The sequence below is a fragment of the Muscardinus avellanarius genome, assembly GCF_963383645.1.
Source record: "Muscardinus avellanarius genome assembly, chromosome: 3".
NCBI lineage: Eukaryota > Metazoa > Chordata > Mammalia > Rodentia > Gliridae > Muscardinus > Muscardinus avellanarius.
Genome location: NC_137788.1, coordinates 123,992,007 through 124,017,553, shown reverse-complemented (window position 1 = coordinate 124,017,553; position 25,547 = coordinate 123,992,007). Strand labels below are relative to the sequence as shown.

The following is a 25,547-nucleotide window of genomic DNA, read 5'->3' as shown; positions in this document are numbered from 1 at the left end:
ATACCACGTATTGCATCCCTTAAAGCAGCAATGATTTAGTCCGAAACTCCAATGATAAAATTCCTAGTTTATCAAGATAAACATAGTAACACTGAATTAAAAAAAATTTCCATGGCATAAATCATGGCTTGCTTTCCATCCAGTAACTTTGGGAATGAAATCATCATCGTAAACATGTTCTGCTGTTTCTTTAACAGCTAATGTAGAAAGTTTCTGCTTGAGTGCCAGTTTCATGTGGTTTTAAGATCAAAGCATGGCAGTGTAACTTCTGAACTGGCAAGGACAGTCACAGCACTATTTTCTTGTAAACTTGAGTAGTTAGGTTGAATGAAATTCTACCCAGTACTTGTTCAATTTGACTTGTTTGCTTAGTTAACTTCTTTAGTGGTTTCCTGTGCTCTTCGGTGAGGTCGTAATACCTCCACTGCATGCGGATGACAACTGTCCCCCTTTGGTGAAGGTGTTTTTGAACCTGACCTCATCCAGCAGAGCCAAATAATTTGTCTGTGTCTGGATGTTATGTCTCTCTTCCCTAGGTATCTTCTTAAAGGTCTTCAGCTTCACTGGACCAGTATTTTTACCACACTGAAAGGCACCATCTAGTCTACACACTCTGAGATGATGTCCCCCTCCAAACCCGGGCTTTCTTAACCACTTCAGTGGAAGTAAGATGGCACGAGGCTGTAGCAGCCAGTACTCTGTGCTGGAACTTTAAGGAGTCAATGGCTAGAGCACAGATCTAAAAGCTGAGCTACTTGAATGAACACTGAGGTAGGAGAACGCCTCTTCAATAGCATCGACTTGGAGGAAGATTTAACCAGGAGATGATTGTTACAGGGCCAAGTTTCCATTTTAAAGCCTTTATAATGAGTTCCAGCCTTAAGATATCTTCTTCACTGCAAGGACCATCAGTGACATAAGCAAACTCTTGGTATTTTAGAGTTTGCTCTAAAACAAACTCATAAACAAACTCTTGATGTATCCTCAAGCAGTGAATACTGGGGCAATTCCAACGAGTCGAAGCATATTTTTATTTTATCCTCTTGTATCAATATAAATATATAAAAAAAAGTCTTGTGCAAGATAAAATGTTTCCCTATGAAGCCTGTATGCTTCACATACCTCTAAAAGCCAGTCTAGAAGTATCGAGCTCATTTGTAGTCCCAAGTCAGAATGCAGAACCTCAAAATGCTTGTCATGAACATACCTACTCTCTTTAAATGTGTTTAGCCAAATTTCCTTTGAACATCACCGGCTTAAGTCTGGCCAAGGTGAAGGGCTAATAACAAGGTTTTAAATCTGTAATTGGTAAATCTGGAGAAGGCATAGGTACCAGTTTCTTTGTGGGGTGTGTGAATGATAACGCCAGGACTGATTCCCCCAGATAATGCAGGTGGTCACCGATTCCTAACCTCATACTGATGTTTCTTGGCGACCTCCTCTTCTGTTTTTGACATCTGTGATGATTTTCTTCTTGGCCTGGATTATCTGGGCTCCTTGGGGATAATCTGACGGGCTGAGCATGCAGCTTGGCTTGCAAATGACGTCTCATATGGACGTTCTCTTCTTTAGGTGTGTGAGGCCACCAGACCCACTGCTACTTGGCTCTACTTCTTTCCTTTCCTTTCCTTTCCTTTCCTTTCCTTTCTTTCTTTCTTTCTTTCTTTCTTTCTTTCTTTCTTTCTTTCTTTCTTTCTTTCTTTCTTTCTTTCTTTCTTTGTACTGGGGATGGAATCCAGGGCACTCTACCTCCGATCTACATCCCCAGCTCTATTTTTTATTCTTTATTTTGAAATAGGGTCTCACTAAGTTGCAGAGGGCCTCGCTAAGTAGCTGAGGCTGGCTATGAACTTGCAATCCTCCTGTCTCGGTCTCCCAAGTTCTGGGATTACAAGTGTGAGCCACCACGCCCAGCTCACTTTTTTATATTTCTAAAACAAAAACTCAGAGGCCTACACCTTCACCTCTGAGCCTTGATCTATTTATACACCCTCACATCTGACATGAAGTGTGTACAATTTTATAATACTCCACAAGTTATTAGTATGTTCTTAATTTTGTACCTAACTCTGCTGCTTAGGAGAGTTTTTGTCATCATTAAAAGTTGGTACTCATTTGTTTTTTTTCATGTTGGTGTAACTTTTTATTTAAAAATTTATTTTTATTTTTATTTTTTTTGCGGGTTTGGGGATGGAACCCAGGAGCATTTGACCTCTGAGATAGAACCCCTGGCCTATATTATTTTATTTTGAAACGAGGTCTCACTAAGTTGCAGAGGGCCTCGCTAAGTAGCTGAGGCTGTCCACGAACCGCGATCCTCTGGTCTCAGCCTCTCGAATGCTGGAATTACAAGCGTGTGCCACCACACCTGGCTTTATTTTTAAAATTATTTTAAGCCCTAGTACTTGGGAACTGAGACAGGAGGATCCCAGGTTTGAGGCCAGTCTCAGCAACATAGAGAGACCCTATTTCAAAATAAAAAATAAAAAAGGGCTGTGCCAGGTGTAGTGGTGCACACTTGTAATCCCAGCATTTGGAGGCTAAGACAGGAGGATGGGGTTCGAAGACAGCCTCAGCTTCTATTTAGTGAGGCCCTTTGCAACTCAGTGGGAACTTGTTTCAAAATAAAGAATAAAAAATAGGGCTGGGGTTGTAGCTTGAAGGTAGAATGTCCCTGAGTTCCACCCCTAGTACCACACAAAATAAATAAATAAAATAAAAAATAAGGTTGGGGGTGTAACTCGGAGATAAAATGCCCCTGGGTTCCATCCCCAGTATCACAATAAATAAATAAATAAATAAATAAATAAATAAATAAATAAATAAATAAATAGGGTTGGGATGTACCTTGGAGGTAGAATGCCCCAAATTCAATTTCTGGTATCAAAAAGAGGATATATATGTATATGAGCTTTTCTAAACTATTTAAGAATCATGCACACATGCATACCTAAATACTTCAATGTGTATTTCCTGAGAGATATTTTCTCTTATAACAATAAATATTTTTTGAGCATAATAGTGCATTTGTAGTCTTGGTACTTGGGAGGCTGACAGGAAAATTGCAGATTTGAGGCCAGCCTCAGAAAATTAGTGAGACTTTCTGAAACTTAGTGAAGTTATTTTAAAATTTAAAAAGGGAGGTTGGGGGTGTTTCAATATTAAAAAAGGGCCTTGGGGTGTAACCCAGAAGTAGAATGCCCCTGAGTTCTATCCTCAGTGACTCTCTCTCTCTCTCTCTCTCTCTCTCTCTCTCTCTCTCTCTCTCTCTCTCTCTCTGTAGCAATTAAAATCAAGAATTTCATATTGATACTGTATGAATGTCTAGTCCCATAGTCCATATTCTAGTTGAGTTACCTCAGTGTTAGGTCATATGTGTATATACAGGAAGAAGAGAGACTGGGAGTCTGTACAATTTACGAGTCAGTGCAGTGACAGGAGCGGCTGTATGTCTGTAAGGAGGCTTGATCTACAGAGCACACAATATGTTAATGTTTGTTTTCTCCTTATACTCTTTTTGTCAAAAGTTTTAAAAGTTTATATGTATGTTAACATTTATTATTGTTTAATTATGCATTTATCATATATGCATAGTGAAAAATGAACAGGTAAAGGAAAATAAAACTTGTCATAAGTCTCAGGTCACAGAGATAACTTCAATTAGCATCTAGATGCATATTTTCTAGATTTTGCTTTCCACCTACAAAAATTACTGATTTTTTTCTAGTTACAACATCAGTACATTAAAAAATGCAATCATACCGTGTGACTTAATGTTTTAAATATTTTGAGTCTGAAATCGTTTTCAGGCTTTATGTACATACTTTGCATAGCAGAGTTACATTTCTAGATGAAGAGGCGAAGATTCAATAAATCAATAAATCACCAGGTCATACAGCAGGAGGGGGTAGAGTTATAACCTAACCCCCTGGTCAGTCTTCCACCAAGGCTGTAGAGTAAGATTAGATATTTTTCCCAAGGATCCATTTATTGTTTTTATTTATATTACTAGCATTTAGTTTTATTGCATGTAGTGAGAAAATAATATATATTTTATCTTGATTTACTTTTGAAGGTCTTATATAAGAGTTAATATGTATGAACTAATGTCCTATGTCTTGAAAAACAGATATAATATATATTGGTGTTGAGTTCAATATTTGTCTAATGGTTCTAGCTTATTAATTTTATAGTATTCATAACTTCTGTGTTGTTTTAAAATTTATTTCTATTTTTAATTACATATTCAATGTCTTCTAAATTTTTATCTGTTGAAATTTGTCTTTAATTTTGAAGATAGCCTAATATTTTTCTTAGCCATAAAATAAAAGCTTCTTATTATAAGACTTGTTTTTAAATTATTCCATGTCTCTTTGCATCTGTAACTCTGGGAATTGAGGCTTTCACTGTTATTTTTATATTCTTCGTCATAATCAGTAGTTCTTTTGTACCCCCATCATTTTGGCTTCCAAATCTCTTTCATGTGATGTCAACTTTGCCAACTGTTTTTCCTGTGTTGTATGAGTTTTCTCTATAAACCTTTTTATTTTAGCTCTTCTGCACCTTTTTGTTATAGATGCTTATTTTTAAGCCATAAAGCTATTGTCAGGTCTTATGTTTGAATCCACTGTGAGAATTTGTCTTTTGGAAGGTGAACGGTCTAAATCCATGGAGTCTGGTTTGCAGGCTGTCTGATGGGATGAGATTTGCTCTCAGCTACCGGCTAAAAACTTTCTCAGGTCACCCACCCTGCGAGGGAGCTACCAGCTTCCTCATTCTGTAAAACCATGTTCAAAAGCACAGCGACCTGAAAAAAAAATTACCCAAATCCAAAAAACCAGACAAACCAACCAAAACCATAAGCATACTGACCTACTAGAGTTTTCCTTACGAGTGCATGAAATCAAGAACACTTGGGAATTAAAGAATATTAAGTTATGACTTGCTGTGAGAGACAGCATGTCTGGGATGTCATTCAAAGCAAGTTTCTTGGCAGTAACAGGTAAAGCAAGATGGTCACATGAAGACCCAACTCAAAGTGAAGGTAGTCTGCCCCGTACTTCAATCATACCTCAGTTTTCTCTTTGAGATAACAGGAATAACTTACAATAAAACTGCTGAGAAGCAGCGGTCCAAAGTCCCTGGGATGCTTCAGGCTTCAGGTCAATTTGTCCGTCTCTACTTCTGGCTGCACCGCGGCCCTTCACAGCTTGATTTAAATATTTAAATTCAGCCATGTCAGAGTCACGGCTTTGCATTCCGTTTAGTTAATGAAGTGTATAGGTTCTGCAAATAAGCGCTTTGCTCTCACGCTGGACATCGAAACTGCAGGCTTCCTTCCCTCAGCTCTTCCCATCAGCCATGGGAACGCTGAAACCAAGAAAAACAAACCAAGCAATGATAGGTTTGGATGGTGTGGCTTGCGCATCAAGGAAGGGGGACCTGCAGGAGCAAACAGGCTTCAGCCTGTGTGTCTCCCAGTGTCCTCCAGCCCTGAGTGGCCGGAACTGCTGCATCCCTAGAACCACTGGGGATTCAGACTGGATGCTTATTCACTGCTTCAACAGCAAGTGGGACAGACAGAAAAGCTAGAAAAAGTCTGAGGTTTAAATGAGAGCCCCCCTTTTTGTGGTACTGGGGACGGAACCCAGGAGACCATTCTACTGCCAAGCTACATCCCCAGCCCTTTGTATTTTTGTTGTTGTTTGTTTGGAAGTATGGCTCACTAGGCAGTGATAGTGTCAATACATCGCTAAGGCTGTCTTTAAACCTGTGATCCTCCTGTCTCAGCCTCCCAAGTACTGGGATTCCAGGTGTGTCCCACCATGCCCGGCTAGAGCACTTTTTTTTTTTTAACTCTTCAAAACATTCTTGGTATTGCAGAATCTAGGTAACCTTCAGTCAGACAATGCTATATTACCAAATAGAGGAATAAATGATCTATCATGTTAGATGCCAATGACATGATTTATTTTTAGTTGCATAAGCTTCATATCGCCAATGGCTTCTATTTAATTGCTCAGTTGAGGAAGATATGGGTCCATTTTCTACCCAGATGCCAGAGAGCAGTTTCCTTACACTTCTCCAATCATCCTCATCATCTGGTCTTTTCTTGAACATAACAGTTCCAAGTCCCTCCCTCCCCAGAGATTCTGACCCACAGGGTCTGGGATGGGCCTCAGACTCGTATCCTTACCATGAGCTGTGGAAGTATTGGAGTCAACTGAGAGAACGGTCTGCTTTTAGAAGCACAGCCCTGGGCTTAACCTGGGTCTTTCTCTCCCAGTTTTGTGGTCTTGCATAAAGTATTTAATCTTCCTCAACCTCAACCTCATCTGAACAGAAAGATAGAGATAGAGATAGATGAGAGAGAGAGAGAGAGAGAGAGAGAGAGAGAGAGAGAGAGAGAGAGAGAGATTGAGAGAGAGAGCAAGAGCAAGAGAGATTAAAACATCTATCTCACTGTTACTGAATTAAAATAACTCTAAAGACCTTTACAGCAGTTACACTTTTCAGTTCTGAACTCACTTCTGCTTGGGTTAATTTGAAGGTTGTCTGTGAAATTGATGGCACATTGGCATAGTGCTTCTTCTTTTCCATATTTCTTTGCCATATTTTACAAAGTGTTTGCCATGTGCAGGACCCTAGGGTTCCCAGAACCCACTAAGCACCTCCCCAATGGTATGGTGTGTCTAATGGCACCCCCAGACTTTTGAGAGGACAGCTTTCTTGTGATAGCAACCTCACCTAGCTTTTCTCTAATTATCCAGGTCGCTTTCTGAGCAGTAGTACCATGTGGCTATCCTTTTCTTAGACCAGACATTCCAGTTTTCTTGTAATCAGTCATATGTATATATTTCTCTTTAACAGAAAATATGCAATAAGGTTATTGTATTTGATTTTACACAGCATATGTTCTGGGTACTTTGTGCAAATTGTCCTTTCTGGACCTAAAAACCTTTGTATTTTCTCTCTCCCATCTTAATAGAATACAATGGGTTTCTGATGAAATATTTATTTTTCTTATATTTAGTCTCGTGTCAGAAGGACTTAAAGTACTTTTTCCCCCCTCAGGTCTGGGAATGGAACTGAGAGGCATTTGACCTCCAAGCTACACCCCGTGCTCTATTTTTTATTCTTTATTTTGAAACAGGGTCTCACTAAGTTGCAGAGGGCCTCACTGAGTAGCTGAGGCTGTCCGCGAACAGCGATCCTCCAGTCTCAGCCTCCTGAATGCTGAGATTACAAGTGTGCGCCACTATGCCTGGCCTAAAGTACTTTTAAAAGATTTGAACAATGCAAGATATATTAAAAGGAAAATTTAGGTAGGGAAAATTAGAATGGAAAATACAGCGTATTCATAAATGAAACTGTACATCAAAATACACATTGCACAGACCGTTATACTCCCCAGGTGCACGGCAGACATTTTCCTCTGAACATCAGCAAAGAAAAGATGAAGGTGATGATCCTCAGGTCCATTATTGGAATGATCACCTATTGAGTTTTGAACTTTTTCACTAGTCCGAGACTTTAGGTGGTCATCTGCCAGGGTCCAGCCCTAGCAGGAGTCGGGGGTCATGTGTTGGTGAGAGGAGTTGAGGTCGCGCGAGAGAAGACTCTGACACACGAGACCAGATGCAAGCTTCTCTAACGTTATTCAGGACTTGCTACAATCTTTATACTTTCTTTCTTGGCAGGATAGACAAAACCACAGCCATACAAGCAGAAAACTTAAAGGACAGAAAAAGTCTTTAACAGACTTCAGGGCAGGGTGCCAGACATTTAATAAATCAGAGAAAGTATGCTTTGCCTCATATCACAAGGTCAGCTTGAACTTAATCTTATATGTTGGCCCAGACTTTATCCTTGGGGAAAAAAAAGATCTTTGCTGACTGAGTCTCTCACATGTCGCTGCCCATCTATTTTAGTTATAATGCTTATACATAAAATTCCAATTGCACATATTAATCTAAATAATCTTATTTTTTTGTGTGTGTGTGGCACTGGGGTTCCTGGAAACCCTTATACCTCTAGGCTACACTCCCAGACCTATTTTTTTATACTTTTTAATTTGGAAACAGGGTCTCTTAAGCCAGCCTGGCTGGCTTCGAACCAGCGCGATCCTCCTGTCTCTGCCTCCCAAGCATGGGGATTACAAGCGTGCACCACCACGCCCGGCCTAAATAATCTTAAAATAATTTTTTTTGAAGGAGATGCTGATCATACTTACGGGGGACTTAGGCTGTTGCGAGTCCCCTGGCCTAGCTTTTGCTCAAGGCCTGCATGAGATGCTGTAGCAGTCATCAACATTAAAGTCATTACAGAAGAGTTACAAAGTACCACAGAAAGCTATAGACTTATTTCCCTGTAATCTGACAAAATGGTTTAGGGAATAAGAAGGCCTCTTGCTGCAGAGGAGATGATGGTTAGGTGGAAAGGCTGGGTCAAGGACCAGCTAATCATCTGGTCCAGAGCGGTGACCATAGCAACCAGTAGTGATGGCCACTCCACTACTTTCAACAATGGATCCTTCCTTAATAGGCACTGGCAAAGAGGGGAGTCTGTCTTACTTCTGAGCAAGGCCCTTGCTGAGGGAATTTTATATAATTTTTTTTTTCGGGTCTGGGGATGACACCCAGGGGCATTCAACCTCTGAGATACATCCCCTGCCCTGTTTTTTTTTTTTTTTTTGGTGGTACTGGGGTTCCTGGAAGCCCTTCTACCTCCAGGCTACACTCCCAGGCCTATTTTATTTATTTGGAAACAGGGTCTCCTAAGCCAGTGCGTGCAGCTGGCTTCGAACCTGTGCGATCCTCCTGTCTCCGCCTCCCAAGCGCAGGGATTACAAGCGTGCGCCACCACGCCTGGCATTCCTGCCCTGTTTTTTATTCTTTATTATGAAACAGGGTCTCACTAAGTTATGGAGGGCCTCACTAAATAGCTGAAGCTGTCCATGAACCACGATCCTCCGGTCTCAGCCTCCCAAATGCAGGAATTACAAGTATGTGCCACCACACCTGGCTTTATATAATTTTTAAGCATAATCACTGGGAGAAAATACAAAATTTCTTTGATATTAACCTTGCAAACCCCAATCCACAAACTGAAGGCAAATGTCCAGCAGTCAGCCAGATGGAGTCCAGGTGTAAGTCCCTTGCCCAGGAAGCCCAGAGCCTGTCTCAGATTTGCCTTTCATTCTCTACTTTCTAGTAATGGCGCCTCACAGGACTTTCAGCAGGAAAATCCCAGAGGAAGATGGCTCTTGAAGCCTCACTCATTTCAAACAGAGATACTTTTCAAGGAGACGAAGGCCTGTGTACAAACAACAAGGCCCGCCGTGTCCTGTCCTCTGCCGTGGCTGTGATGCTTTGATTCTCCACAGACACAGCCTGCTTCACACACTGACTGACGGCTCTTCTGAATGAGGGTGGCGGACAGAACAGATGAGCAGAGCGGGGCTCTGACTTCAAGAGGATGGGCTGGAAAGCACTTCAAAGGTAAACACAAGCCTCCACAAAAGTAAGGAGTTCCCAGAGGTGCTGAGCGGATCCTGCGTGGTAATTTGCAGTTCTTAAGAATGCCCACGTTGTCTGTGCAAACACAGATCAACTCCTTAGACACATGTGACCTGGGATGTTAGACTTTTTGGTGAAGAGGAAGAAAGTTCAAATTCAAATAAATGTCACAAAGCAGGAAGCGCTCATTGAAACAAAGACCGCAGGAGATCTGAGTCTGGTTGGAGATGGTGAGACACGGAAAACAAAGTTCTGGGAGAACTGGTGACGAGGCATTGCCGGCTGGGAACGAGCTCGTGATTTCTCACTATTGGGAGGATTGAGCTGAGCATTGTTTTAATGTGGGAAGCCCTGTGAAAGCTGACTATTAACACCATGGGCCATAGTAGGACCTGCTTCGAGTAAGCTCTGACGTGTGTCTATTCTTTGCATAAGCTCTTCTTTTTCCTGAAAAGATAGACACCAGCCAGTGGAAAATCAACATGAGAAGTCTAGCCACATCATATACTTTTATAAGAAAGCCCTATCAAACCTTCATGAGTTGACATTCCATAGGGGAGCAAGGTATTGACTGAGATCGGAGGAGGAAGGAGGGAAAGTCAATGAAGTGGGGACCTCTGTTCTTACCAAGCAGCAGTTCTTACCCACCACGTTCCCATTGAAAAACCATGGCTGTATCTAGATGATGAAGATAAAAGTTAATTAAATCATGTACTTTTGGCTGACTACTCGGCTGCTATTTCCCCCTTTGGCTTTTTGCTTATAGAACCCTACTTTTTCTACAATTAAAAAATTAATTTTACAGCCGGGCGTGGTGGCGCATGCTTGTAATCCCAGCATTCGGGAGGCTAAGACCTGGAGGATTGCGGTTCGCGGACAGCCTCAGCTACTTAGTGAGGCCCTCTGTAACTCAGTGAGACCTGGTTTCATAAAAAATAGGGCAGGGGGTGTAGCTCGGAGGTAAAATGCCCTTGGGTTCCACCCCTAGACCCGCAAAAAAATTAATTTTACTGCATAATTGTATATATTGTGGAGGTACAGTGTGATAATTTGATATATGCAATATAAAATGACCAGATCAAGATAATTATCATTTCCATCTCCTTAAGCATATCAGTTGTTTGTACTGAGGTAGGAGCCTAAAATGGCGCCCAAACTTTCTCCATCTAGAACTCATTTTCTCTAACCAGACTCCCCACAAACCATGTGGGAACAGTTAGAGGAAATCAGTCTCAGGAAAAGAAAGGAACCTAACCCAAGCCTCCATACCTGTTGAGCTAATCAAGGGCTTCCTTGCCCTGAGGCTATATAATCCTGTGCTGACTCCCTTGGAGCTCAGACTTTGGACTCTAGTCCTCTGAGCCCTGCTGGCAAAAATAAAGAAAATCTCCTCTCCAGCCAAGTCTCCCTCCAGGTTATCATCTCTCTGTGCCTATCTTTCTGCAATATTTTTGGCGCCTAACATGGGGCTTGAGGTACAGGAGATCCTGGCCCAAGGCTCCCTCAACTGGACACAGGGGACCCAGCCTCCCTGGTGATACTGGCCCACTGAGCACGCCAGGGGCTCCTCTGCCCCTGTGTGGGAGGCATCAACAGGGAAGTTGATGTCCTATGTCGCCCCCTGAGGAGAAGTACAGATTTAGGATGCAATGAGGAGTATCAGATGTCTGAATCATGGTAGGAAAGCTCCAGGGCAGCTAGAGGCCTGTCCTACTGCATGGAAGGGGGTCTGATCAACCCCAAGTGCTGGCACTAGGTGACCGTTGGGAAACCAGTGCCCAGGAGAAAAGGGAGGGTGTTGAATGGCTGAACACTGTGAAATGTGGTTGAGAAGGACGATGGACCGTGGCTTCTGCTCCCAGGCCACAGGGCCGAAGCGAGTGGGGAGTTCTGTCTGCAGTTCCAGGGCAACCTCATGGCTCAGGGCAGCACTGACGTGATAGCTAGGATCACAGGCCTGCCAAAGCGAAGGGCCTGACATATCCCTGCGAGGGCACTGGCCAGAGACCAGCAAAGTGTTTATCTGTGTTGCAGAAATGTGAAGGACACAGGAAAGCATTTATTAAAACAATGATTAAAAATTCAAGAAAGGATATACTGGGGAATATGGGGGGGGGATTAAGTCCTGGTAAGCTACTGGCCCTCTGTGAGGCAGAGTGGCCAGCTCTTAATGTAGGGTGACCTGCAGAAAGTTCATTCAATAGTTCAAAAGGTTTGGGTGTCATCATCACCGGAGATCTCAAGCACAAGGACCCGTCATATTTCCAGGGAAGAGCATGGGTACAGCTGGGGCTAAAGTGATTTGTGTCATAATTAGTCACCATAGGCCACCCCAGTCTTTAATCAGCGGTGGAAATAGTAAGACTGGCTAGTGACAATGCATCGTAAAACCTCCGAAAGGAGAGAAAAATGTCTTGTGGGGGGAGAGAGTTTTAAGTTACAGAATATTTCGAACGTTTTGTGATGCAAAGCCCTAGGAGTGATCAGAAGCACCTGAACTGTGTTTGGCGGTGTTCCTGAATTGAAGCCTGTGGGCTTGGTGATCAGGAAAACTACCGAACATTTTGAGCCTCAATTTATCCCGAGTTTGGGTGTTTCCTATTCCTTGATGAAATTCACATAGCAAGCACCCAACACATAACCTTATAAAGGCACACCAAGTGATCCTGATCGGCACGCAGGGTTGTGAGTCACTGATGTAACTGAGCTGCCTCATCTCACTCGGATGCTGATGTCATAGGAAAGGGTGTCGCCACCTACCAGCTGTGAGACCGAAAGCCTGGCATCTCTTGGTCTCACTGTGAGCTGGGATGGCAACAGTACCCACATTATGGGGTGGGTGGAAGAAGTAATTAACATGCACAGAGCTCTCAGCACAGTGCCAGGCACCCTCAGAAGTATTAAAAGCTACTGTGACTAGCTGGGCTCTCAGGTGAACCTTCTGTACAAAACTCTTGTGAGCCGGGCGTGGTGGCGCACGCTTGTAATCCCAGCATTTGGGAGGCTGAGACAGGAGGATCGCGGTTCACGGCCAGCCTCGGCTACTTAGTGAGGCCCTCCGCAACTTAGTGAGACCCTGTTTCAAAATAAAGAATAAAAAATAGGGCTAGGGGTGTAGCTCGAAGGTAGACTGCCCCTGGGTTCCATCCCCGGTATGCAAAAGTAAGTAAATAACAATAAAATAAAACCTCTTGTGGATTTTGAATAGTTGAAAATACTTAGGGGGTTTAGGAGGGAGGCAAAAACACCAATCAGGTTATCAGAGACTGCTGTTTTATCCAGACCCGGCACCCTCTGGAGAGTCAGCCGGCCGTGGGGGAAGGGACCGATGGGCCATGCGTCTGGAGAGTTGCACATAGTCCTGATCGGCCGGCTGAGTCACGTGGCAGATCGGAGGCACCGATGTTTTATAGGCATGCCAGTTCTCTCGTGACATCCGGAGTCTCGCGATGTTTGGATTCTTGAGGCACCTGGAGTCTCGCGATATCTCCACTTCTGGTTTCTGGGTTTCCGCTGTGAGATCACGTCCGGGAGGGACCCAACTTTTCAGATTTTACTCTTGCTTCATTATTATATCAACTCATGGGAATGGATTTGTAGATAATGAACGGAGAGAACTAGTTCTAATTCTTCCTGCTGGCTGATAGCAGCGGTTCTAATCAAATGAGTCGAATGTGTCTGCCGGGGTCCAGCCCTAGCAGAGTCGAGGTTCGTTTAAAGGTGAGGGGAAACCGAGGTTGATGAGAGAAGAGGACACACGAATTCAGATTCAAACTTCTCCGTTTTATTCAGTATTTGTTACAACTTTTATACTTTTTTTTGTTGGCAGAAAAGCAAGTGCATAGTCACGCAAGCAGGATCTTCAAGGACAGGAAATGTTATTATTTACACACATCAGGGCGGGTGTCAGGCAATTAATTAGTCATAGTGTGCTTTGTCTCACTTTATAAAGCGGACTCAAACCTGATCTGATACAGTGGCTCAAACTAAGGTCAGTTTGAACTTAATGTTTGGCCCAATAACTTTATCCTTGGGAAGATATCTTTGCTGCCTGAGTCTCCCACAAGCCACTGCCCATCAGTTTTAGTTATAATGTTTATACATAAAATTCCAATTATACATATTAATCCAAATAATCCTAAAATAATTTTATGAAGAAAGGAATGCTAGACATTCTTCACGGGGGATCTACGCCGTTGCGGATCCCCTGATCGAGCTTTCTCAAGATCTGCATGAGGTGCTGTGGCATGCGTCTATACTGAAAGTCCATGTTTGAGCACGGGTCCTGGGCAGGTTCTGTTTGCGCTGTCACTGGGCTTCTTTCTGTGTGTGATCAGTAATCGACACTGAAACCCTGACAAAGGGACCATTTTTAGAGTGCCATTAGCTGTCTCCCTGGGTTTACCTGGAGACGTGACCTGAGTAGGATCTTCATTACATCATTTCCTATTGCTGTCATGTGCATCTGAACTACAGTGCACCGAGAAAAGCTTGATTTTCTGTTCTCAGCTCCAATTGGCCATCCATCCTCCTCCACGGCTGAGGGGTCTGGTCTTAAGTTCTAGTAGCCAGGGGCAAACAGGAAATGTTGAAACTTTTGGAAAAGGCACCAGTTTGGGTCAGAAACCTAGGAGCTAGAAACGTCACCACCCTACCCTCCTATTCAGAAAAACCGCAGGTCCTTGTGGATTTGATCCAGTCCATCTGTCAAACGAGCAATCCTACCTTGGCAGCTTGCAGAGGCTGCTTCTCACTCTCCAGGCAGCTACCTGGTGGGTTGAAGAAACTGCCCATGGGGGGCTGTGGCCCCAGCGGTGTATGCTAGTCTGTTTACTCACAGAAAATCCTATGACCCACAAGATATGGTGAGCCTCTAGGAGTGTTGGAAGCACTGCTCCGGGGCAGGGAGAGGGGCCAATAGGCCACTGAACGAATCAAGTCTGGAGCCAGAGCCATTTCCCTGAGACAGCATTGGGGGGTATTCACCCATGCCAGGAGAGATGGAGAAGACAGCAACATCATCCCTTGCCAGCCTGCCTGAAGCACACCTCTCCTGCTAGTACCCTCCTCGGCCTCCTCCCGGCCACTGCCACCTGGTTCAGCTGCCTAGCCGTCTTCAGCATTTGGCTGGATCTCATCAGCCAGCCACTCAATATGGGGAGAGCGACTTTTAGGAACCAGGAGAAGAGAAGTGGCCTGAGCCATCCTAGTGCAACCCCCAGGAGAGCCTTAAGAGAGTTCCTGGGGGCTGTGGTGTCTCCGCACCCCTAACTATGCTGTGATTACTGAACCTCTACGTAAAGCCACATGGTGGGGGGGGGTGGAAAAGGACCAACTTGCAGCATTCGAGCTACTAGAGCCAGCTCAGGGACTCCCGGATCTAGTTCAGAGGAGCCAAGTGGCAGTCGAGTCCTCCTCATGGGAACTCCCAGGTGCTTATTTCTCAGAACATCTGGATGGTGCTGCGGCTGGTTGGCCGCCATGCCTAGGAGCTGGGCTGCAAAGGCGGTGCTCCCCCAGGAGCAGGTGGACGAACTCTAGGACAAAACCTCTGCACACGTAGCCCGGGTCTTACCTGGAGAAGTCACTCCCTGGCGTGGCCTGCCTTTGCAGTGGGTTCGAGAATGACCCCAGTGCCCTCTCTGCTCCCCAGCTTTCTCCAGGGCTCTGCAGCCAGGGCGTGTGTGAGAAAGGGAAAGCAAGTGGGAGCCCAGGGCGCTGGGAGCTCACCAGAGTTCCCCATGTGCTGGGTGGGAGTCGAGGTGCTCTCCTATGGCTAACTGGCCCATGTGGACAAGGAGCCAAGCATAGCGTGTGGAGGTGACACCTCCACCCCCACCCATGAGAGCAGGAGGGAGGCAAGCTAGGTGGCGGGGCCAGGGAATCTCCACGGAGCGTTCTGTGCGGAGGGGCCCGGGCGCGGTATGGAAACCAGCCCCCGTCTCCATGGCGCCCTGCACAAGTAAGCTTCACTTTTGTTTGGGGTTCTCTTTGAAAAAGTGGCTTCACATGTTAATGTTAACCTGTTGTTTCATTTTCAGGGATAACCTATAAAGGACCTAAAATAAATTGGGTAATTTTTTTTTTGGGTGGGTCTGGGGATGGAACCCAGGGGGCATTCGACCTCCGAGCTACACCCCTGCCCTATTTTTTATTCTTTATTTTGAAACCAGGTCTCACTGAGTTGCAGAGGGCCTCACCCTGTCTCACCCTCCCAAATGCTGGGATTACAAGCGTGCGCCACCACGCCTGGCTGGGTAAATGGAAACAGCTGAATGCTTTGAAATAAATGCTCTTGGCTTTTTAAATTTTATTTTATTTTTGTGGTACTGGGGCTCCTGGAAGCCCTTCTACCTCCGGGCTACACTCCCAGACCTATTTTATACTTTATTTGGAAACAGGGTCTCACTAAGTTGCTGAGAGCCTCACTAAGTAGCTGAGGCTGGCTTCGAACCTGTGCGATCCTCCTGTCTCAGCCTCCCAAGTGCGTGGATTACAAGGGTGTGCCACCACGCCCGGCTTTGCTCTTGGCTTCCTAAAGCCAAAGATAACTTATTTGGGTCCATGGATTGTAAGAAAACAGTATGGAATTTGCTTTGTCTTTGGGTCTAGGTTGCCAAAAATTTGGATTCTGGATACTGTAAAACTTAAATGCAAACTTATGTAAAGCTTTGGTGAAACTATTAAAATCAAACTTTGTTTTGGGAAAACTTTTGTCAGGAAATGAGACTTACTTGGGTTTTAAGTAGGGCTCTAATTAGTTTTTCTTTCCTGTGCACCTGTTCTGGCCAGGGGACTCAGCGTGGGTAAAAGACTGGAACCCAACTCCATTAAAAGCGCGGTGGAAGGGACCCTCTACTATTCTCTTAACTACCCCCACAGCTGCAAAAGTAGCTGGCATGGCTGCCTGGATCCATCACAGCCATCTCAAGGGCTACCCCGGAATAGCTGTGGGAAGCTTCAGTGGACCCTGAAAATGCCTGCCCCCTGCCCCTGGAAAAGACACCAGGCCCTGCTCCAGTCACAGCCAGAAGGCTGGCTGGTCTACGCACGGCCAAAGCCTGAGGACACTCTCCATGTCTGGACTTTGCCAGGGTTACCCAAAACGAGCCAGCCTCACCTTCCCAATCCTTTCTCCCTGCCGGCAGGCTCGGACAGTGCTATTGTGGGTGACCCCTTTCCACAGGCAGGTGTTCATAATATGAGACCCCCCCAAATGAGTGTTATGGTGGGTTCTCAAGGAGGAGGAGGAGGCAGAAGCCTAAGATGGTGCCAACACTTCGTCTAGAACTCATTTCCTTAACTGGGGTCCCCACCAACCATGTGGAAGCAGAGGAAATTGTGCTCAGGGAGAGAAATTGAGACCTAACCCATGTTTCTGTACCTGGTGGGCAATCCAGACCTGCCCCTTGCCCTGAGGCTATCTAATCTGTGTGCTGACCCTCCAGGGGCTCAGATCTTGGACTCTAGTCCTCTAAGCTCCCCTAGTGGAAATAGACTCTCTTTCCCAACCGGGTCTCTGTGCCTGGCCTCTGTCATAGTATTGGGAAACTTTGAACTCTTCTAGTTTTTTATAAAATATATAATTGCTGTGAACTATAATCACCCTTTTGCACTGTAGAGCACTAGAACTTATCCTCTATATTTTGTTGCCCATTGTCTGACTTTCCTCTATCCTCCTACTTCCTCATCTCTGGTGAACACTATTCAACTCTCTACCTTGATGAAGTTGACTTTTTAGGCTCATGCCTGAGTGAGGAATGCAGTATTTGTCTTTCTGTGCCTAGCTTATTTCACTTACTATAATATCCTCCAGTGCCATCCATCTTGTCACAAATAACAGGATTTCATTCCTTTTTATGGCCGAATAATGTTCTATTTTGCATGTATACCACATGCTCTTCACTCATATGTTGATGAACAACTAGGTTGGTACCTACCACATAGTAGGTGCACTCAACAAATATTTATAGATTAATGTGCTAGGGATGCTTGTTCGCATCAGGATGGTTTGTGCTGTACCAGGAGCTTGAAGATTGGGCTGCTGTCTTGTTCCATAAACAACCTGCTCCAGATAAAACGTAAGACTTACTAAATGCCTTCCTCTTAGCAGTGATGTAATAGGTGCTTCAGCCAGGATGGAGAATTCAGCTTTCCCCCCATGCATTTTCCACTAAATATGCTGTGACTTGGTGTCTGTTTTGATCAGGGATGCTGCCAGTTATTCCCTCTGATCCTGACACCATCTCTGATGCAGGGTATAAAGACATCTGTCGGCTTTGTGAGTGAGCGGCCTTGATTCTATTCAATAGGGCTTGTCCAGGGCAGCTTTGTGAGTGAGCGGCCTTGATTCTATTCAATAGCGCTTGTCCAGGGCGGGCTGCCCCCGGGGAACACCCAGGCCACTGAATCGGTCATCTCCAGGTGACAGGTGGCGCCTTTGAGACTTCACAGAGCAAATTGAGACTTACACCTGGGCCTTTAAAAGCTTCCGTGTAGCCGGCATGGTGGCACCCGGCTGCAATCCCAGTACTTAGGAGGCCAGCCTCAGCAATCTCGGGAGACCCTCAGCAACTTAATGAGACCCTGTTTCAAAATAAAAACTAAAAATAGGGCTGGGGGTGTAGCTCCGAAGTGGATGTCCTTGGGTTCCACCGCCTGCAGTGTTTTGCTTCCTCTGTCCTGCCCGTTGTGACATCCTCTACTCGCCCAGTTCCCTGGCATCTGCTTGCGGGTTTTGTCGACTCCTGGCCTCTCCTGTTGGACTCCTCCCGGGTTGCTTGTTGCTGGCTGTCTGATGAGAAGCTCTCCCGGGCCTTGGTCTTCTGTGTGTTGTGCTGTGCTGGACGTGGGACACACAGACTCCCACGGAAGCTGACACACTGGGATCTAAGAGGATTATCCCCAAACAAAGTGGTTTTAAATAAGATGGGCCACCCAGGAGCTAGAAACCTTCAGCTCCTGAGAGTGAGACACAGCAGCTCTTCCTGACTCAACGATGTCATAGTTTGGATTTGGAATGTCCCCGTGTGCTCATGTGTTGAAGGCTTGGCCCCGGCTGGCACTACTGAGAGGTGATGGAAAACTCAGGAGGTGGGATGGAAGAGACAGGTCACTGGGTGCGTACATTTGAAGGTGTTTATTGTCCCTTTCTCTCTCTCTCTCTCTCTGCTCCCAGCCACCTTAGGTGAGCAGCTTTGCTCTGCTACGTCCTTCAGCCATGACGCTCTGTGCTGGCACAGGACCAGAAATAATGGAGCTGGCAAGCATGGACTGGGACCTCTGAGCCAATGAACCAGAGAAGTTTTTCTTCCATTAAGTTAGTTTTTCTCAAGTATTTGATCACAGTGATGAAAGTCTAACATGAGGAGTAAGAAAGAAGTATCACATATAAGTACTAAGACATAGAAGGTGTAACACTGTCAACTACTGATAATGTGCTTATCAAATATAAAGAAATCAAGTCAAAACACCAAGAACAACTCAACGTACACTACACTTAAACTCTGATTTTGTATTTTTCCCATTTTAGCTCGACCATAATGCATAGTAAACTCATAAGCCCAGAAGTGCTGGGGCCCCTTGATGGGGGAGGTGTCCAGAGCACAGGTGCTGGGTCAGAGGAGAGAGGACAGGTTTCCAGTGTTGGCCTTCTAGCCTGGGTCCAGCCCTGTGCCCAGTGCAGTTTTGTCTCTTCTGGAATCAAAATGTCCCATACTTCATTCCTGTCCTCATCAGTTTAAGATCTTCTAAGCTCTTCATATAATGAATGATTTTTTGCTGAACTTGGACATCTTGATATTATATTAGGAGACTCTGGCCCTGGTTTTGACATTTTCCTGTTTTAACCGGCCTTCCCTGATTTCACTCTGGCAGGGGAGTCTGACTTCCCTATCCGGTCTTTTGATACCTAAGATAGAGGCTCCTTATTTCTGCTAGCTGGGGTGGAAGTCTTCCACCTCCCAGCATGGTTTACACTAATGCCACAGTAGAGGGGGATCTTTTACTGCAGGGGCTGCAAAAGTTTGTTCTTCTCAAGGCCCCCTTTAGCACAACCCCACTGAAGAGCGGGAAGGGTGCCTCATTCCTCCTGGGGGAAGGTGGGAGTCCAGGACCGCCCCCCCCCCCAACATGGTCTACACTGATGCTTGGGGGGTGTCTTGCTGCAAGTGGTGGGGATGAAAATCCTGGTCTCCTACTTGGACTTCTCTGATACCATCCTGCCGGGATGCCAGGCACCTCACTGCAGCCTTGGGAAGGCAGAAGTATAGGCCCCCACAGACCTTCACCTGTGGCCGAAGTGGGGCAATTATTATATAAAAGACTTCTTGGTTGGTAGGCTGCTTCTTTTCTGTCCTTTGGCTGGACATAGTTTGTTGTTGGAGATTCTGTGGTCCGTGTTCATTAGTGTTTCGAGTTGCTGGCCTCTTTAGCAGCAAGTAGTGATATACAAAACCAAAAGAAAACCCAGGGATCGTACCATGGTATCGTTCAGGTCCTGAAGTCTCCAGCCTGCTCTCATCTCCAGATTTCAAGTACTATTATATTTATTATAGATATATTTCCTACAGCTTTTATTTGCACTTAATGGGGAGATTAGAGAGAAGTATGGCTGCTCCACCTTCCAGAGCAGACGCTTCCAATTTAATTTTTAGCCGAGGTATGATTGGTGCCAAAACACATTCTGTCTTCATCTGGATGCTGAAATAGAAAGCTACTGTCGTTAGCCTTATTTTTAGAACATTTCCCCTTATCTGTGTTATGAAATGTATCCATTCTGTTCTACTTTAATAAAGCAAAATGGGCAGAAAAATATCAGGCATTAGATGTGCTTGTTTTGGATGATTTCTGAAGAACTGGACAACGTGAGAAGTGATGGCTTAGTTCGCCCTTTAGAAGGTGAGTTATGGGATGAGGCAAGACAGAGGGGGCAACTGTGGACCGTGAGGATGTGGACAGGAGCCGGGCGTGGCCACACACTTGTGATCCAGTACTGGGAGCCTGAGGCAGGAAGATTGACTGTGCAAGGCCAGCCTAGGCTCAAAATAAAAATAAATAAATAAACAAAAAGGGCTGGGAGTGTAGCTTCCTGGGCTTGATCCCAAGTACCACAGAAAAAAAAAAAGAAAGAAAGAAGGAAAAGAAGAGCCAACAAGAGCAGGGCTCCCACGTAACACCATCATTGTTAATACTTAAATATTATTTCTTTCATTCTGTTTATTTTTTATATCTTATTTGGCAACAGGGTCTCACTAAGTTGCTGAGAGCCTCACTAAGTAGCTGAGACTGGCTTGGAACCTACGTGATCCTCCTGTCTCAGCCTCCTAACATTCTGTTTATTTTTATGATTTATTTTATTTTTTATTTTATTTTTTATTTTTTTAAAGGAATATAAAACTATTTATTGACCACTGCTCACCAGTATTTACAATAAACAATATACAGTTGGATAACATTCTGATTACTACAAAGTTATTTCTTGATTTTGTATTGAACCGGTAAACCAAATACTGAAAAGACTGGGCCTACATGTTAAGGAATGAGTTGGGGTAAATGCATGCAGGTCAAAAATTTAGATCGTAAAAATGTGCTCACTTATGTCAGGTCCTAAATTGCCCATTCATGTTCTCATCAATCATGAGACATTCCATGTATCATGATCTTTTAGATTTTAATTAAAATAAAAAAAATGTGGCACTAGGACTCAACCCCCAGGGAGTTCTACCACCATCTACCCCCCAGTCCTATTTATTTCCAAACAGGGTCTTGCCAAGCCACTGTGCACAAGTCTTGAATCTGCTATTTTTCAGCCTCCCAGATCCTGGGATTATGGGGTACACCACTATACTCCTAGGCATCAAGCTGAGTGTGGGGGGCACGGGGTGGGGATGGAGTCCAGGGGCATTCTGCCTCAAGCTACACTCCAGCCCCTTTTTAAGTTTGTTTTGAAACATTACCATGCCCAGCCTTTTTTCTTAAAGGAATGGCTCACCAGAGGAACTTAAAAAATGCTCATTTACCAGGTCTTGCTTAGTTAACTAGCAGAAATCAGGATTTGTGTAGTATTCTTGTCTAGGAGGGGATGTTATTGGTAGTGATAGTATTTTTCTTTAAAGAATTTTGCTAATAAACTTGTATTTATGTAATTATAAAGATATATGGACTTTACTGCTGCAGCTTTTTTTTTTTTTTACATGCAGTAGTTGTTTTATTTGTGAAAATTCAGAATTATAGGCATGTGGGAAGGGAACTGAATGATAAAGATTGATTTATTCAAGACCACATAGCAATTTGGCAGTAGTTTGGGGACTAGTTCTGGTTTTTCCTATCCTCGGGTTTAGAATTCTTTGTTCAACCTTGTTCTGCTTGCCATGACTGGGACTTAATGTTCTTGCTGTGTTGCCTTAGACAAGTTCCAGAGCATTGTCATTAAAGAATAAGTGTCTCCTGAGAACCAGGGAAACATCACTTTCCCTGCCAACCCCGGACTGGAAATCATGTTATCTCTTGAACGATTTCATCTTTCAATGATGATGGCCATAGTATGTAGACTTAGTTGTCTATTGGATGAAAAATCTTGTTTCTCTGGCTCTGGTGTGTGTTACCTATTTCTTCTTTGTAGTTAATCTCCTTGAGTATTTTCTCTAGTGCTGGTTTTGAAGACATAAATTCCTTCAGTTTCTGTTTATCGTGGAAGCTTCTTATTTCCCCATCTAATTTGATAGAAAGTTTTTCTGGGTAGGAAATTTTTGGCTGGAAGTTGTTTTCTTTCAGAGTTTGGAATATGTTACTCCAAGCCCTTCTGGCTCTCATGACTTGGTTTGGGAAGTCTGGAGTGATTCTAATTGGTTTGCCTCTGAATGTCACTTGGCCCTTTGTTTTTGTTGCCTTTAAGATTCTCTGCTTGGCTTCCACATTGGTCATTTTGACAATTATGTGGCGTGGGGATCCTCTTCTCTGATCCTCTCTAACAGGGGTTCTATAAGTTTCCTGGACCTGTGTATCAACCTCTTGCTCTATGTTTGGAAAATTTTCTGCTATTACTTCCTTGAAGAGATTGTTGATCCCTTTGGTTTCACTTTCTTTTCCCTCCTCTATTCCAATTAGTCTTAGGTTAGCTCTCTTAAAATGGGCCCATATTTCTTCAATATCAGATTCCTGCTGTCGGATTTTTTTTTTAATTAGAAACTATGCGTTCATTTATTGAATGATCATCTTCTAGGAGCAAGATTCTATTCTCCATGTGGTCTAATCGGTTGTTTGTACTTTGAATTGAGGCCTTTACTTCATTAATTGCATCCTTTATCTCTTTTTGGCTCTCTCTGAATTCTTTTCGAAACACCTCTATTATTTCCACAGTTATTTTCCTGATTTGATCTTCTATAAATCTCTGCATTTCTGTTTTATCAGGTTCTGATGTTGTGGGGTTGTGGGCATTCATTGCCCCATTGTTATTCCTCTTTCCCATGATTTCGGAAGTTTGTGCCTTCTCTGGGTTCTTCCCTGGGTCACTACGATTTCACTTAAGGTGCTCTGGATCTCGAGGCTGTGGTATCTCAGACCCCACTACTCCTTTACTGGGTTGTATCGCAGAGTCTCAGACCCAGGGAGTCAATCGAGGCTGCTTTAGACCATGGGGGGTGCCAGGTTGGGTGTTCTCCTATGGTGTAATATCTCTGCCACCACCACTCCCCCACTGGGTCAAGTCCCTGGGAATACAGTACTGAGATTTCTCCTCTAGGGGCCGCAATTTGACTCAATTTGAGTGCGTAGATTTACGCACTCAATTTACGCAATTTGAGTGCGTAGATGGAGCTGTTGTGGATTCGGTGAATTCGCTGCTGCTGCCCTCGGTAGCAATATGGCGCCGATACTACACCCTCGTCCTTGAGGCTGGCATATTTATTTTCTGTTTTTGAACTCCACTCTGAGTCCCTGCAGGGTGCGCTGAGCCCAGCCCCTGGGAGCTTTAGCTGCTCCCTGCTCCGAGATATCTGCCAAATCCCGCCCGGCTGTTCCGCAGCGGCTCACCTCGGCTCACTGTCTGCCACTCCTCTCTGCTGCAGCTTTTAAATTATCCAACTTAAATGTCCAATGAGCTATAGAATCAACAACTTGAAAGGTTATGGCTTTGAAAAAAAATTTTCAATTTAACTTGAGGTGATATATTTCATAGTTTGCTCAAAAGAATGTCATCTTAGAAACATGCACTTAAAAACTGTGGTTTTTGTTATGATGAATGCTTAAGAACAAAAACCGTTTACATATATTATGTACACACATGCACATACACACAAAAACTCAAAATGGTCCTTAGACATATGAGTTTAAGACAAGCTCTGCTTGAGTATGACTATGGAAATTTTCCCAGTATTTACAAAGGCAGAGGAAACATACCATGGTATCAAATGCTGTTTTCTGATAAAGGAAGCAACTACAGAAAGCTTTTATTTGCTCAAAGTAACCAGTGCTACTGATGCAAAACAAAAAACCCAGCAACTCCCCAAATGCTACTTCCAAAACCAACATAGCAAACTTGATTTTCATTAGAATGTAGTTATTTTCACACTAGTAAATCAAATAACCAAGACTCAGATTTTATATATATATAAAACAATGCAAACAATTATTGAGCTTCATCTTCTGGACAAGAATGCCAAGTTAGTCTCTCTTCATAAAAAGCAATTACAATTTGAGGACACTTCATGTTGGCCTCTTTTGCCAGCACCAAGGCGGCCTCATCAGAATCTTTCCATTTCATGAGGAACATCAGCTCCCCGCTGCTGTCTGTGGCGCCGATGATCCGCTCAGGGTCGAGGCCTCTGGCAAAGCCGCGCGGTGTCGGCAGCATCGCTTTTCTTCTTTGATTTGCTATCATCAGATTCACTGTCAGACAAAGATTTCCTTTTTGTACCATCTTTTTCTTTACCCGCTTTTTGAGAATTAAGAAATGCTTCAATTAATTCTGGACAATCTAAATTTTCTTCAGGTTCCCAAGTATTGTCAGCATCTGTGAACCCCTTCCACTTCAGGAAATACTCCACCTTCCCGTTCACCACACGCCGGTCCAGTACTTTTTCCACCACAAATTCTTCAGGTTCTGCCTCTTCAACTTTTTTGCTCTTTCCATTCATTTATTTTATTTTATTTTATTTTATTTTATTTTTTTGTGGGTCTGGGGATGGAACCCAGGGACATTCGACCTCCAAGCTTCACCCCTTGCCCTATTTTTTTTTTTTTTGTGGTACTGGGGTTCCTGGAAGCCCTTCTACCTCTGGGCTACACTCCCAGACCTATTTTTACATTTTAATTTGGAAACAGGGTCTCCTAAGCCAGCGCGCGCGGCTGGCTTCGAACCTGCACGATCCTCCTGTCTCCGCCTCCCAAGCGTGGGGATTACAAGCGTGCGCCACCACGCCCGGCCCCTTGCCCTATTTTTATTCTTTCTTTTGAAACTGGGTTTTACTGAGTTGCAAAGGGCCTCACTAAGTAGTTGAGGCTGTCCGTGAACCGCGATCCTCCGGTCTCAGCCTCCCAAATGCTGGGATTACAAGCGTGCGCCACCACGCCCCGCCCTTATTTATGATTTATTTTATATTACCAAATCTGTTCTGGTTTTCTACTTAGTATTAAATAAACACTTGTGAAAGTAAACATTCTTTTATAATCCTTTTAAAGTGTTACATAATATTTAATTGCATAGATATAACAATTTCCCATTCCTATAATACTTAGGGTTGGTTTCATTTTTTCTATTATAAAAACCTCAACAGTGAACATCTTTTGCCTCACATCTCATCCACTCTGAGTTTCCCCTTCAACTGTGTTCTTTTAAGTGGGAGTGGCGTGTGCAGGGACGTGAATTGGACTCATCTGTGACATGGGACTAAAAGCCCAGCCTCACTCAGACCCCGTGGAAAGCCCGCGGTCTGTGAGAGACAGTGAGATCCAGCCCTGCTTTTCTTCCGGGCAAGCCCAAGTGCAACTCTCATTCTGCAGCAGCCCGTTCTGGGGGGAGGGATTCTGTTT

General features: G+C 44.2%; 2 pseudogenes across 2 annotated transcripts; both read right to left on the bottom strand.

The window, feature by feature from the left end:
- Positions 1–381: 381 nt before the first annotated feature.
- Positions 382–1,552, bottom strand: LOC308260327 (G1/S-specific cyclin-E2-like; annotated as a pseudogene). The gene has a single exon. The product of its transcript is annotated as a G1/S-specific cyclin-E2-like (transcript).
- Positions 1,553–24,144: 22,592 nt separating this feature from the next.
- LOC308259745 (chromobox protein homolog 3-like) lies at positions 24,145–24,754 on the bottom strand (annotated as a pseudogene). Its single transcript has one exon. The product of its transcript is annotated as a chromobox protein homolog 3-like (transcript).
- Positions 24,755–25,547: the final 793 nt, after the last annotated feature.